At 47.9% G+C, this 13,104-nt stretch overlaps 1 non-coding gene across 1 annotated transcript; it reads left to right on the plus strand.

Moving 5' to 3' along the window:
* The first annotated feature begins 12,744 nt into the window (after nucleotides 1-12,744).
* TRNAC-GCA lies at nucleotides 12,745-12,816 on the plus strand. Its single transcript has one exon. It is a non-coding gene; the product is annotated as a tRNA-Cys (tRNA).
* The last annotated feature ends 288 nt before the right edge of the window (nucleotides 12,817-13,104 follow it).

The raw sequence follows: 13,104 nt of genomic DNA on the forward strand, positions 1-13,104 counted from the left end.
GAATGGGGTCATCCCAGATGCATTCTTCATGTGTAGAAATGGAATCTCTCCGGGAGTGGGGGTGGGGGGACGCTTTCCTCAGGAGTCTGCTCCCAGAGCCTGATTTCTTTTTTCACGTTGCCAGCCCAGCTCTTTTAGGATGCCCCAAGCTCTTGAAGGTTGTTTCTCGCATGTAGGGATGGGGTGGGGGAAGGATAGGGGTTCTCCAGCTTGGAGCCCCTGCCACCCTTTGGCCTTTTGGAGTAAATCCCTGAAAGGGTGTAGTCGATCCACTGACTGTAGGAGAATGTTCCTGAACCTTCCAGTGGTCCTTTTCCTATATATATATATATTTTTTCCCTCTAGCTTTGCTTCCACATGATTTCTTCCCCTCCCAAATAACATTCCCTCTGCCAGGGTGGGCCCATGTTTTATGGGCTTGAATCTTGAATGATTCCGGGAATATTATTAAGAAAAAAACTTCACAAAATTGCAAATTTAAAAGTAGGTACAGGGGGGCGCCTGGGTGGCTCAGTCGGTTAAGCATCCAACTCTTGATTTTGGCTTAGGTCATGATCTCACGGGTTCGTGAGATCGAGCCCTGCATCAGGCTCTGTGCTGACAGTTTGGAGTCTGCTTGGGATTCTCTCTCCTTCTCTCTCTCTCCGCCCCTTGCCTGCTCATCCTCTCTCTCTAAAAAAAAAAAAAAAAAAAAAATAGGTACAGAGCTGGTGCAAGGCAGGTGATCTGAATCTTAAGGTTTGTTAGTTTCATGGTAAAGTCCTTGATTAAAAAACAAAAAAACAAAACAGGGGCACCTGAGTGGCCCTGTCGGTTGAGCATCGGACTTCGGCTCAGGTCATGCTCTCATGGTTTGTGAGTTCGAGCCCTGCATCAGGTTCAGCATGGAGCCCCCCCCCCCACCTTTGGATCCTCTGTTCCCCTCTCTCTGTGCCCCTCCCCCACTCATTCTCTCCCTCTCTGTCTCTCTCAAAAATAAAAATAGACATTAAACAAACAAAAAACCAGCCATGGGAACATGCCCAAGCCCGTGGTGTAGGTTGGGACGTGAACCCTGGAGTATTACGAGAGGCGGGGGGAAGTGGGAGCCAGAGACGGGAAAGTCATGCCATTAGCTGGCACAGATCTTCAGGCAAGACAGCCAGCCTCTCAGACGGACAATGAGGAGATTGGACCGGGCTGTTCTGTAACTTTCCTGGGTCTGGCTTTCCTTTCATGCCAATTTCCTTCCACCCAACTGAAGACCACTGTGTCTGCTCTCACTGTGACCTATGTGCTGGGCTGTGTGAGAGAGCTTGCTCATGTTGTCATGAGACCACGGGTTGGCCAGTTCCCGGATTAGCTTGGAGAAGGGGTGGGGGCTTCTTCCTTCTCAAGGAAACAGAGGTGTCACCTCCATGGTGATATGGCCCCTCGGGGTCCCAGCTCTTCCAGGAGGAAATATATTACTCGCCTCACAGAGGATGTGAGCAGTGTGGGACTGGGTGCAGCCTGGGTGTCTCTCGGATGAATTCTTCCCAGGACAGCAGATCTGACTCGCTTGGTTCTTACTTCCAATAGAGAGCGCCCCTTCTGAGCAGAGTTGAAAGCCAAGGCTCCCAACAGGGGGTTGGACTCATCCATCTTGGTATTTCTGAAGACTGGCAGATAAGTGTGTGTGTGTGTGTGTGGGGGGGGGTGTTATACACATATATGGTTTTCTCTTTTTTCAAACAGGGCAGACCCTATAAAGTAGATCAAATCTGAACTGGATCTTGAAGGATGGGCAACATTTTTAATAAGCAGAGGGCATTGCAGACCAGAGGGTGATCGTAGAAGGGTTAGCTAGGGAACAGCCTAGAAAAACAGGGGGGTAGGAAGGCACAGGGCACATTGAGAAGGAACGCGATCCGGTTTGCCAAGACTTGAAGCCACGAGGGAAGACAGGCTGAGCCGTGCTGTGACAAGCTTTACCAACTTTCCGCAGGCTGGGGGGCTGGATTCGGTGACTGTGGCTGAGCAGGGAATAAGCCAGGTGCCATGCCGACCGGGAGGCTTACCCGATGGTGGTGTGTACAGGGAGGGGTCGAGGGGGTGAGAGATGAGCCTGGGAAGAAGGTACTGTGGGGTCCGAGTGTGAGGCGAGGAAATGTCTGGCCAAGTGTCGCAGGAGCGGGAACAGAAAGGAAGGAGCAACCGAGAGGGCTGGCAATGATACGCAGTGAGAGGTGGCGGCCAACTGGATGTGTAGTTTACGTGAACAGAAATTCCGGGAGAGCGTGGAGGTGCTGGGGGGGGGGGCAGGGGGAGGGGAGTGTGCACCTACAACAGAAACAAAAGGACCAGGACCAGGAACTAGTTTTCAGGAATGTGATTTTAAAAATTCAACTCCCCAGGGGTGCCTGGGGGGCTCAGTCGGCTGGGCATCTGGCTTCAGCTCGGGTCATGATCTCACGGTTCGTGGGTTCGAGCCCCGCATCGGGCTCTGTGCGGACAGCCCGGAGCCTGGAGCCTGGAGCCTGCCTCGGGTTCTGTGTCTCCCTCTCTCTCTCAAAAATAAATGCCCATTAAAAATTAAGAGAAAATCTTTTTAACATAAAAAATAAAAAAAATTCAACTTTTGATGTGTGCCACTTCTAGGTAGAAACTGCCCATCACAGTGGATTCTCAGACGAGCTGTCACTGCGTGAAAGCTTGTGAAGGGTACGGATTTCTGGATCCCGTCCCAGATCCACTGAAGAAAAATCTCTGGGGGTAGGTCCTGAGTATTGCGGGGGCGACTTTTAGAAAGGAAGATCTATTTTTAACATATAGTAAGCTTATAGTAAGGGGTGGGTGTAGGGAGGGGTGGGGCTGGGGTTCTGATGTGCAGCCAAGTTTAGGAAATCATTGACTGGCCCAACCTTCTGCCTAAGATAAGAATCCATTGTGGGGGCGCCTGGGTGGCTCAGTCGGTTAAGCTTCCAACTCTGGATTTCGGCTCAGGTCATGTATGATCTCACAGGTTTTGGGGTCAAGCCCCACGTCCGGCTCTGCTCCAACAGCCAACTTGCTTGGGATTCTGTCTCCCCCTCTTTCTGTGCCCCTCCCCTGCTCATGTGCACAAACACACTCTCTTTCAAAATACATAAATAAACATTAAAGAGAGAGAGAGAGAGAGAGAGAGAGAGAGAGAGAGAGAGAGAGAAGGTACATGGCCACTAAAAAAAAAAAAAAAAGAATCCACTGCAAAGTATCCCTGGTCACTGGCCCTCCAGCCTCTCCTTGCAAAAAGTATAAAGTGACCCCCCCCCACCCACACACACTTAGATTAATATTCAAGACCTTCTGTAACCTCTCCCTCCACTTCCAACTTTATGGTGCAGTCTATTCACACATGTGCAAAGAGCAGGCGTGAGGATTTTCATGCCTGTGCCTTTCCTCACTTCCCCTTTTATCCACGTGAAGCCCCTCATCTGCCCCAGACTGGCTAATTCTCCCACAAAGCCTTTCCATTCCAGTCACATCTGCAGTGAATTCTGCCTTGGCCAAGCTGCTAACTTAATATTGGTACCATTCATTTGCCGTTAGAGAAAAAGTCTGACACAAGGTAATAGCGTCCTAACTTGCCTCATAGATTATAAGCTTCTTGCGAGCAAGGGCTATTTCTTATGCCTCTGGGGTCCTCTACTATGCTTGCTAGAGTGTAGGTTTACAGAACATAAGGTCATCGCTTGGTATTAACGTTGACTGATCTTTTCATGCGGGTGTGATGAGCTAGGGTCTCATGAGCTCATCACTCTCTGCTGGTCCATTACCCATCACCACGCTCCCATCACCTCCATGCTTCCAGAAAAATCCACGGTTGGGGTAGTCGTTGATCATCTGCAGCTCGCCCAGCAGGAGGGGGGAGACTGGTGAACATGAGACCATACGCCAGCCCAGGCGATGGGGGAGGCCTGAAGCACGTGGTCCAGACGGTTCAGATGCAAGGGCTACTCACCCAGAAGGCCCTGTTGTACTTCCTGTGCCGGGTCAAGTACAACAAACAGTGTGCATGGATCTCCCTTTTTCCAGCTGCACCCTTAGGCCTAAGGTTTTCCCTTGGGACCAGGCACACGGCCTAAAAGTCAGTCCCAGGCCTCTGAAAGAGGTTGTGGCAGTCATCACCAAATATTGTTCCCCAAATATTTCCAGTTGGCTTCCCAGAGGGACGTAGCTGGATTGCGTTTCCTGGCCTCTTCTGGTTGGGTCTGGCCAGTGAGTTGTCATTTCTGGGCCGAACATTTAATTATAAGTTGGGGCTTTCCGAAGATTCCCTTCCCTCCACTCCGGCGATCAGCGAGATTTGAGAGAGTGGCTGTAATATTAGCCTGCATCCTGGAGGGAGGAGACATTGACTAGGAGACATTGACAGGTACACAAGTCCCGGGAGCATAAAACAAACCTTTGGTGGAATAAGTCCCACAATTTGGGCGTTGAGTGCTAGCACAGCTTGACCTAGTCTATCCTCATTGATACCGAGAGTTGGGGGTGAAAGTTGGCCAGGCACGGGGATAGGCATCCTGGGCCCCAAGTGGGGTCTGTTCAAGCTTGACTTCTCGCTCAAGCCTTTCTCCCACCCAAGGAAAAGAGGGGACGAAGGAAGGGCTCCCCCAGAGAACATTGCCCCTCAATGGGGCCTCTCTTTTGCGGCGGTGGGAAGGTCCGTGCCTCAGTTCGAGAGAGCTAGCATCAGGGCCTCTGGTGTTGCTGTTTCAACCGTGATGACGTCACCCTCAGCCAACCTGGAGGTTAGCTCCTGAGGAGGCTTTCGAGAGCTGGGGTAAGGTGGGCGTGTGGCAACTGTGTGGAGGAAGATTCAGTGCCCTGGCCTCCATGATTGCCCTTCATGCTTTCTAGAAACTTCTGTGGCCTCAGTTATTCTCATATGCTAATGTAAAACTTGCCTACGCTGAGGGTGCCAGTGGCCGATGACGGCTTAGAGAGCGACCCATCATCCCAGGGCCCCTGCGTCTTCCATGGGGTCAGAGCTTTGAGCCTCAAGAATGAAGTCTTGAACCCGAAGACATTCCAGGCTTCCTCAACAAAGGGAAAGGCTCTGGGCCTGGCCTCTCCCGGGGCAGAAGTCAAGTCACCTGAAGCTGGTAAAGGTGAGGAGGGTACAGCAAAAGAATGTTTGCTTATTTTAAGCAAACTCCAAATATGGAAAAATCCAGACTTATATGAAACAGGCATCAGAGTTGGCTTTTAGACTTACTTAAAAAATTCAGTAACTAAAGTTATTGAATTTCCCCAAAACTACGTTCCCCACGGCTTTTGAAAATAGTTACGAACATTAGATTTCTCACCATGTACATTAAAGAACACTTACTGTGCAGAACACGGCCCACCCCAGCAGTGACATTATTAATTATAATAGAAACAAGCTTATTACTAGATTCTGACTCATTTTTATGAGAGATTTTGAAGTTTTATAAGGCTGGCCATTGAGTCATCAATTTTGGATGACCTCGTAACGAATACAACACTGCCTAATGGCTTTCGGGGCTTGGGGAGGGGGGACCCTGTCACATCAAAGGCGAGTCAGCTGACATGAGGAATATTTTATAGGGGCACTGAGTTATTTCCAGCTTGGCCAGGGACAAAGCCCAATCAGTAGACATTAGCCGACAAGTCCATACTGGGTACCTTGCAGGTCCTTAGCCTGGTGTTGGGCATGAAGACTATATAATCAAGGAGACCATATTTCCTAGCCCCAGGGCTTTTCGTATAACAAAAGACTTTCACGTTCCTTTTGGTGCTAAGAGGGAGCCTGGGAGGTGTGATTCAGGCCCTAGACGTCGAAAAATCTGGGACAATTTATAGATTCCTATGGATAAAAGGGAATATCTGAAATTAAAACTGTCCTAGGAAAACAGGCACACAAGTGCATTTGTTCAACAAAAACTGCTCAGGGTTTGGCACAGGAGTGAAAGATGTCTTTGCCTAAAAGGAGCTCCGGTCCAGCGAGAGTCGGACATGCACGTCACCAATGACAGCGGGATCGGTATGGAAACAAAACCCAGCAGAATAAAGGAGTGCTACCTCTTGCCTGGGGGACAGGGAAGGCTTCCTGAAGCAATAGCGAAGGGTCGATAGGAGTTTGCTAGGCCGACAAGGTGGGGCGAGGAACATTCTAGACAGGAACTAGAATGTCTGAAGCACGGGGGGGGATGGAAAATTAGACAATGTGCCTCTGATTTTTTTTAATGTTTATTTTTTGAGAGAGAAGAGAGAGAGAGAGAGAGACAGAGACAGAGACAGAGTGCAAGCTGGGGAGGGGCAGAGAGAGAGAGAGGGGGAAACACAGAATCCAAAGCAGGCTCCAGGCTCCGAGCTGTCAGCACAGGGTCCAACGTGGGGCTCAAACTCACGAGCTGTGGGATCATGACCTGAGCTAAAGTCGGACGCTCAACCGACTGAGCCACCCGGGCGCCCCTAGACAACACGCTTCTAAATAACACATAGAAATCAGAAAAGATTCGTGGGTGGAACTGGAGGGTATTATGCTAAGTGAAATTAGTTGGAGAAAGACAAATATCATATGACTTCACTCATGTGAGGACTTTAAGAGACAAAACAGATGAACATAAAGGAAGGGAAACAAAAATAATATAAAAACAGGGAGGGGGACAAAACAGAAGAGCCTCATAAATATGGAGAACAAACTGAGGGTTGCTGGAGGGGTTGTGGGAGGCGGGATGGGCTAAATGGGTAAGGGGCACTAAGGAATCTACTCCTGAAACCATTGTTGCACTAGATGCTAACTAATTTGGATGTAAATTTTAAAAAATAAAAAATAAAATGAATAAAGAAGAAAAAAAAAAAAGAGAGAGAAACCAGAAAAGATTTCGAAGTGGATGATTATGAAAATAGAACATAGGCAAAGTTTGTAGTTTACAGCTCAAATCACACCGAGTTAGAAATTGAAATCCTTAAAAGAAGCAAGGCTGGGAAATCAATACTCTAAGTAACCATTTCAAGAAATTAGAAAAAGGACAATAAGTTAAACCCCCCAAATGTAAAAAAATGAATTCCTAAAGATAAGAACGCAAAACAAATGTTCACAGACAAGATCCACAAAGCCAAGTTGATCCGTGAAAAAACTAACAAAATCGATAAGCCATTAGCAAGAGTGATCAAGAGACAAAGAACGAATCAAAGCTATAGGCAAGTTATAAAAATAATACAATGAAAAATTTTTTTAAAAATTTAAGTTTATTTATTTTGGAGAGAGTGGGAGAGAGAACGCACGAGTGAGGGAGGGACAGAGAGAGAGAGAGAGGGAGGGAGGGAGAGAGAGAATCCCAAGCAGGCTCTGCACTGTCAGCACAGAGCCCGATGCGGGGTTCGGATGCATGAACCGCAAGATCCTGACCCTCATGAGCCAAAATCAAGAGTCAGATGCTTCACCGACTGAGCCGCCCAGGCACCACGATAATGAAAATGTTAATGCTCTGCCTGGGTCACCAATCGTTAACATTTTGCCACCTTTGCTCTCGTGCCCACGCTCTTTTTCTTTCTGTGTATGTGTGAGAGGTTTTTCTGATTCATTAGAAAGTTCATCAAAGACATCCTGGCACCCTTAAATATTTCAACATGGATTTTCTGAGAAGAAAGGCAGTCTGCATAATCACAACACCCTCAGGAGGCTTATCAACGATGTGATCCAATAATTTGTTAGGCAATCCATAGTCTAGATTTCTCAATTGTCCCAATAAAGTCACTGATAGTTGTCTTTTATTTCCAACATAAGGTCCAGTCAAGTTTCATGCACTGCATATGGTTGTCACGTGGTTTTAGATTGCTTTAACCCAGAATAGTTCTCCACTCTTCTATTTTCTTTCAGGTAATGGACAGTTTTGAAGCGTCCAAGCTGGGTGATGGACAGAACCGTCCCGGAGGTCAACACACATAGGACAGCATGGCTGGATCTCACCAATGTAACACTGGGGGCAAGAGTATGTGAAGTTCACAGGCCAAAAATGTGTTAAAAAGTTAGAACAGTGGGTTACTTTCGGAGAGAAGGATTTATCTGATTGTTTCCTCATCATTTAAAGTTCAGTATTTTGATAAAATGACTACATAGGTGATATTGAGTCCTTCTCAGGTTTTATGTTATATTATATTTATATTTATTATTTTTTTAAGTTTTATTTATTTTTGAGAGACAGAGAGAGACAGAGCGTGAGTAGGGGAGGGGCAGAGAGAGAGGGGGACACAGAATCTGAAGCAGGCTCCAGGCTTTGAGACGTCAGCACAGAGCCCGACGCAGGGCTCGAACCCATGAATGTTGAGATTATGACCTGAGCTAAAGTCGGATGCTTAACCAACTGAGCCACCCAGGCGCCCCCTATTATATTTATATTTATATTATGTTTATGTTATATATGTTTATCTTATATCCATGCATTACCTCAAGGGTGATGTCACTTTACTCCACTATTGATGAGGCTGAATATAAATATTGTCAAAATGTCAATACTACCCAAAGCTATCTACACATTCAATGCAATCCCAATCAAAATTGCACCAGCATTCTTCTCGAAACTAGAACAAGCAATCCTAAAATTCATATGATGAGGTTGAATTTGATTATTCAGTTAAAACGATGGTGGACAGATTTTTCTATATCCTGTTCCCCAACAATTTTCACCTTGCATGCTTAGCAGCCATTAGTGATTCTTACTTAACTCGGTTGTTACCCTGATGGTTATAAAATGGTGATTTTATATTTCTATCAGTCCTTTTACTTGTATTAGTTGGCTTCTTTTGGTAAAAAGCTGTTTTCCTTTCCCCATCTAAAATGTAAAAAACCAGGGGCCCCTGGGTGGCGCAGTCGGTTAAGCGTCCGACTTCAGCCAGGTCACGATCTCGCGGTCCGTGAGTTCGAGCCCCGCGTCGGGCTCTGGGTTGATGGCTCGGAGCCTGGAGCCTGTTTCCGATTCTGTGTCTCCCTCTCTCTCTGCCCCTCCCCCGTTCATGCTCTGTCTCTCTCTGTCCCAAAAATAAATAAACGTCGAAAAAAAAATAAAATGTAAAAAACGGTATTAACGTGGATTCATGGATTCTTTAATAATGAGCTATAACATAGTCCTATCTTTATCTCTTTTGGTTCTCAAATTGTCCCCACTTGAGCTAACGCCGAGCCTCTTCAAGCTAGCCCTCTGTTCTGTCCACACGTACTCACCAGTTTTTGAGCGCTCTCTCACCTTCCGGAACAACATGCTACGTAGTTCACCTCTTGGGTTTCCTGCCCAGCCCTGGAATCAGCCATTTCTCCAAGGGTTCCTGGTTCCCTTTGAGGGTGTTTAATAACCATGATACGAGCATTAGGAGTGCTCATTGGAACTGAGTCGTTGTTTCTAGCCCCTTTGAGAGGGCAGCGTTAGGAAATGTGTGTGCACGTGTGTGTGTGCGTCAGTGTGTGTATTCACACTGCTGCTTACAATCCCAATCCCTCTCGATGGTTCTTCCTTGCCTTCCTCCATCCCATAGTAATGTCCCCTGTCCCCCACAATTAGACCTCTGGTTCCTCCGCATACCAATATAGTTACTCATTTGCTCAAAAATACGTTTTGTAACTTGTACCCAAACAAGTGCAGTTCAACGTCTCACGTGGTTCAATGTCTCTTTTTTTTTCTCCCCCTTAGAATATATAGCACTGAGAATGTTTTCTTCTTTGGGGCCATGTGACCGATATGCTACACCATTAGGGTTTGGGGTTTTGTTTACATTTGTCTTTAGATTTATCTCCTCATACTTGTTGCAGGTTTTTTTTTTTTTTGTTTTTTGAAATGTAAAACAGTAAAGTAATTCAAAAGTTGAGGCAATACGAACATGCACACTCAGGGAAGAGCTATTCCTATATTACTCCTGGCATCTCATTTCCATCCACCTCTGAATACTGTTCTATTTCTCAGACTCTGGATGCAGGGTTGCAACAGGCGTATTCATTTTTTGTCACTCAGAAAGATGAACGCTGACGATCTGCGCATGTTTGTATGTTTCATACATGAATGAAAACGTTTTAAAAAGAGAAACCCACTGAGACGTGCCGGTCAGTACTCAATCGGAGCAGCGGAATCACCGCGAGTATTTTTGAAGAAGGGAATTGTTATGGACAGAAGACCTTGCACAATTCTGTGATGAGCCGGTGGAAGGAACGGTCCAGGAGAGGGAGTTGGAGGACCAAAGAACCGTCACTTTGGAGCCTTCCTAAGGCGTGGCAAGGTGGAAACAGAGATGAAGGGGAATCTGGGAAGCGGAGCACATCCAGCCACCGGGATGGCGCCAGGAAGGGGCTGGGGAAAACCTGGTGGAAAATTACCACTTCTGTAGGTCCTCAGGCAAGTGCTGGTGAAGGCCCTGGGGCTACTGGTGATGGATGGGGCTGGCAGTTGGGAAGGAAGCCTGGACACAACAGGGGAGAGCCCAGGTGAGTTGGGATCTGCTGATATCTGGTGTCTGTATGTCACCACGACTTTCAGACGGTCACGGCTGCCGCTTCACTTCCGCCTCCCAAATACCACTCAATAGTTCTTTCGGCCAACTCTACCTTGAACCTATACCAGGAAATGATGCTGGGAGAGTGGTTCCAGCGATATCAAGCGCATGTCAAGGCGTGCGATATTTCTAGTCATTGCAGAAATGCAAACCCAAGCCACAGTGCTATGAAAACCGCCTGAGACAGTTGCACACCCGTTAGAACAGCCAACCTCAGGACGGCTGACCACACCAAGCGTCCACAAGGATGCGGAGCGCCGCAGCTGCTAGCCGGGACGCGAACGCTCTTGGCCAGAATGTAAAATGCCGCAACCGTTTTGATCCAGTCACCCCACTGGCAGGTATTTACCAGAGAGAAATGAAAGTACGTAGCCAAAGATTCGTGCGTGACTGTTCACAGAAGCGTGGTGATAGCCAAACACTGGAAAGAACACAGATGTCCAGACCAGGGGAAAACATTTCCGCCGAGCGAAGGAAGCCAGACGAGAAAGAGCACACAAAGTGTAACGCCATTTTGGTAACGTGCTAGAAAACGCGAAGTGTGCAAGCAGGGAGGGGCAGAGAGAGAGAGGGAGAGAGAATCCCAAGAGGGTCCACACTGTCGGAAACAGAGCCCGACTCAGGGCTCGAACTCACGAACCGAGAGATCGTGACCTGAGCAGAAATCAAGAGTCGGACGCTTAAGGGACTGAGTCCCCCAGGCGCCCCTTTGTTACTATTTTAAATAACATCTTTTCAAATGTTTTATTTCTAATTCTTCATGACGGGTGTATAGAAGTAGATTTGGTTTTAAATAATTTCATTTTTTATCTCGAAGTTTATTAAGCTTGGTAATTCAAATCACTTGTAGCTTATTTTCTATGAAGATAATCAGAGTATCCATGAATAAATGAATAATGGGTGTTTTGTTTCTTCCATTCCATTCCTCCCCCCACCCCACCCCACCCCCTTTTTTTTCCGTCTTATTACACCATCTCTGGTTTTAGGTACAATCCTTGCCTTGTTTCCAGTTCTCAAGAGAAGGCTTTCAACATCGCACCATCGAGTATCATGATTTGTGGAGGGTAAGGGCCATCACGTGGCCGTGAACTGCCCATCTCTGCCAATAGAGGAGAGTCCAAACTCAGGGGAAGGAGGTGGTGGTCAAGTTTGAAGGAACCGACACCAAAACACCAACAGCGTTTGGCTGGTGGCGCCTCAGAAAATCTGTATTTGCTCCAGACTTCGACGCCGTTGTCAATTTCGCTATCTCTCCCTCCAGCCGTCGCGTTTATTGCTTACTAACTTCTATGCTTAATGTTGTGGCCGCTGTCGAAAGATGCAGAGACATTGCTTTTTTATTTTTTCCCCAACAAGGAGGGCTCACTACCTGTGAAATAAACATTAGTCCCTGAAATAGATTGCAGGGACCAGGAAGGGGTTTTCCATAGCAAGTCCCTGCGCGCTCGGAGCGCTGGTGTCCCTCATGCAGACACGACAGGCTCTTTCACTCCTCTCGTATCCCTTTGGGCAGGTGTCTTTTCTCTACACTTGGGGGATCAATGGCCTTTTGATCTCGGTGGTGTGTTGGCCAGGGGCCAGGTTCACTTCCTAGGGCTGCAGTGCTGTGCCTCAGGGCAGGAGTTTCTCCCGCAAGAGGCATCTCTGGTCCTGGGTCTCGGCCACCGTCCCTGCTGCTCCAGCTGGGCTGACCTTCTGGTGTGAGGGCCCCTGGGACCGTTGGGGCAGCTTCTTGGGCCCCAGGCTGGGGGTTGTGACCTCTCTGGCTAAGTAATTCCAGTAACTCGTCTGGGTTTAGTCAGGACCCTGCCAAAAGCCGGAGGTAGCCATGGAAGAAGGACAGAGCAGAGAGATGGGCAACAAAGCCTGGGATCCCTCGGCCGTGTGGGGGGATAAGGGTGGGAAGGGAGGGTGCAGAGGGCGCGTCGCAAGTCATGGAGCTTGCTGAGGACAGCAAGGAAGGCACAAGCGGTCCAGCTCTTAGCAATGCGTTCTCAAGCAGTGCCTTCAAAGTGGTGCTGAGAAAATACGACCGCAAGATTGTGAGCAAAGAAGTTTCTGGGAGCCAGAGTTAGGGGGCATCTATGTGGAAGAGCAGGGCCAAAAGGCGCTCATTTCCTGAAGGGAAACTTTCCATGTTTCCAGAACTTTCTAAAAATTAATGGGCATTCCAGTGCGCAGAGGAGGTGGGTGTTGCAACACAGGTGAAAAGGTATTCATTAGGCACCTAAGAAACCAGGGGGTATAGCTCAGGGGTAGAGCATTTGACTGCAGATCAAGAGGTCCCCGGTTCAAATCCGGGTGCCCCCTGACTCGAGTTTTAGTATCTACACCGAATGGCACCATCAGGGTGGTGCTTCTTTGGTAGATTGAGGGGTGTGGTCCTTTGGGAAAGCTTTGACCTGTGCAAGTCCCAGAACCAGAAACGTGGTCCAATCCATGACCGTGTTGGGTTGTGAAGGTGATATGTGGACCCGAAGCTGTGTCTGAGCACAATTACTGGGGAAAGTGGTTACACACACACACACACACACACACACACACACACGCACTCACTCCCCAGGCCCCCAGTCCAGAGATTCCGATTTACTGAGGCCC

This window comes from Leopardus geoffroyi, chromosome A2, assembly GCF_018350155.1.
Source record: "Leopardus geoffroyi isolate Oge1 chromosome A2, O.geoffroyi_Oge1_pat1.0, whole genome shotgun sequence".
Classification (NCBI taxonomy): Eukaryota; Metazoa; Chordata; class Mammalia; order Carnivora; family Felidae; genus Leopardus; species Leopardus geoffroyi.